The sequence below is a fragment of the Octopus bimaculoides genome, chromosome 27 (assembly GCF_001194135.2).
Source record: "Octopus bimaculoides isolate UCB-OBI-ISO-001 chromosome 27, ASM119413v2, whole genome shotgun sequence".
Lineage (NCBI taxonomy): Eukaryota > Metazoa > Mollusca > Cephalopoda > Octopoda > Octopodidae > Octopus > Octopus bimaculoides.
The window spans coordinates 9,341,827-9,345,048 of record NC_069007.1 but is presented as its reverse complement, the minus strand read 5'-3'; positions in this window follow the sequence as shown (position 1 = coordinate 9,345,048).

The following is a 3,222-nucleotide window of genomic DNA, read 5'->3' as shown; positions in this document are numbered from 1 at the left end:
TGAGTGGAGGCAATACGAGCGGAAGACTAGAGGAACATGACCTATTATCCAGTAAGTTCTTACACACGCACACAAACACTCACACACAAACACACACACACACACACATATATATATAGCGGCAAATAAGAAAACGGAGAGGATATAAAATCGACCGACATCAGCCAGTAAACATTCCAGAATGTCTATTCTATTTATTCAAATATATTAGATGAATACACACACATGTACGAGTGGTACAGATTAGAGAGTGGGAAAATGTAGTAACTGCATAAGCAAGGGTGTGAAAACATAAGCATATAGAAACAAATGAGCAATTGAGAAAAAGAGGAAATTGGCAATAAACTGAATGGGTGTGCACGTGCCAGTTTCTTACGGCCGTTTCTGTAAAAAGGCAACGAAATCTTCAATGTTATCTCCATCTCTTCAGGGTTATACAGGGATGGGCAGACAAAGCTTGGATAATGGGTGTGCTTCTTCAGAAGGTCTAAATGGTCGGGGGAGGGGGCTAACACACATAAAAGTCAGTTAAGAATATTTAAAGTGTGTTTATCCTTTTAAATAGAGTAGAATAAGAGAAAGAGCAAGCACGAGAATACAAGTGGGGTGCATCATTGTACAATGATTTGGGCATAGCAAGGGGAAATAAGATAAGACATCCCGTAATATATTATAAGATCCATGTAATTTCATCCAGTGGTGGGCAGGTGAATATAGTCGTTCTCAGGGGGAGCTTTTTTTAGGAGGGGTAATTTTAGGCAGTAGTTCACATTATGTTTCCATAGAACTTTAGTGGTGAGTTTGGTGGTATAGTGCGTGTTACAAAGGTGAAAGTTTATGTGTAAAGTGCCAGTTAGTAGGTGTAGCGTTGCAGAGGGTATGGCATAAGCAACTTATAATGAATACATCTTGTGAAATTTGGTTCATGAGTGTATCAAAGAGAGAGAGCAAAAAAACAAAAGCTAGGTGAGGCCAAAATGCGATGTTAGTGTTTGTTACTTTCTTGCCCATACATACATATATATATAATTTGAGTGGAGGCAATACGAGCGGAAAACTAGAGGAATATGACCTATTATCCAGCAGAATATTCAATATATATGCACACTTTCTTCGACATTAATAAAGCAACATAAAGCTCAACTTAATAGAAATATTGATAACATACAAGCATATAGACATATACATATTTTTATAAGCCTGTAAATATTTAAAAACATTTATAAATACATTGTTTTTTTTTTAATATATAAGTAAAATAAGTACAAAATATACACATAAGATATAAAAACGTCGATATTATATAATACATAGTGAATTATAAATTCACACGATATACTATAGAGGAATAAAAATTTAGAGGCCAGAATAGAAGCACATAGAATATTTTTAAAAACACATAGATATTTAAAAATATATATATTAAAAAAAGAAACATTTATAAATACATAGGCATTTCAAAATAGAATACGTGGATATGAAATAGGATATAGTAAATTATAAGTTCATAGGATGTGTTATAAGGACTAAAGATTTCAAGTTAGAACACAAAGCGTGTAGAAAGTAGAAAGTCAGACATTTTACAGTCTTAAAACGGACGTGTCAGTTAATATGACATGAATTTCGTATTTTAAGGGAATCATGCAGAAAATACAAAAAAAAAAAAAAAAGGACAACTCACATAATCAAGCTCCAACTAATCCAAAGAAACTTAAACATTATAGTTATTCCCTTTATATAAAAGGCCTCTGCAAAGTCTCATTCAGACGAATCCATTGTGGTATTTTTTTATTTCCATTCCCATGCTTATACAAATCTAGCCATCCGTAATTCGAGTCATACCAATTACATCCTTGCTACGTAATCTAACATCTATTAGTATTTACTTCATTAATTATGCTTTATGCCGCTTTATTAATGTCGAGATAAGTGTGCATATATATTGAATATTCTGCTGGATAATGGGTCATGTTCCTCTAGTCTTCCGCTCGTATTGCCTCCACTCAAATTATAAATTGGAACTTAGCTCAACTTGAGCACTTCGAGTCTGGCCTGTCTACGAGTATTCTTAATTAATCACAATATCAACAAAATAGTATAATACATATATATATATATATATATATATATATATATATATAAAGAATAAAAATTTAGAATGGTACAACAATGCACTATAATGCAAAAATGGACTATATACCTGTTGTAATTTGGTTATCTATAGTCCGATGATATTTCGGAATTACAACAGTTTATAGCAGAGACTCCATCTAAAAATATCTGAAGAAGGAATTGTAATTCCGAAACATCATCGGACTATAGATAATCAAATTACAACAGGTATATAGTCCATTTTTGTATTATAGTGCATTGTTGTACCATTCTAAACTTTTTATTCTTTACAAACAATACACAATGCTTCAAGCGAACTACAATACTCTCCTATATAGATAGATAGATAGATAGATAGAAAGACATACATACATTCATACGTATATAAATAAATAAGTATGTTATATGTGTGTGTGTGTATGCGTCTCTGTGTGGTAAGAAGCTTGCTTCCCAACCACATGGTTCCGGTTTCAGCTCCACGCAGTGGGACTTTGGACAAGCATCTTCTACTATAGCCTCGGGTCGCCCAAAGCGAATTATCTTCTTTGGTTTTAATTAAGATAACTCCTCATCAGCTGTGTGTTTATGTCCTTGTAACTTAGCGGTTCGGAAAATGTGACCGATAGAATAAGTACTAAGCTTACAAAGAATAAATCCTGGGTTCGATTGCTCGACTAAAGGCGGTGCTCCAGCATGGCCACAGTCAAATGACTGAAACAAGTAAAAGAATAATAGAATATATATATATCTATATATATATATATCTATATATATATATATATATATATATTATACAAATAATAAATGAGTATATGCATATATACGTACATGTATGTACATACCTACATCTACATGTATATATAGATGCATATCTGGGTACAGGACGTTGCCAAAAAAAAAACACTTGCATGGCAAGTGACCTGATCTGAGATCGTGTGCTGAAACGAAAACAATTGCAGCGTGGAAGGTGTTGATAAGCCATTTAAGAAACACACAAAAACCGATAGATTCACTTCAACATTTAAATTTAATTTGCCAAAATATTTTCGTCGCTTTGAGACCGCGACCTGTTCACTGACGAAGTTTAGATTTGGTTGCTATTTCTAGTAG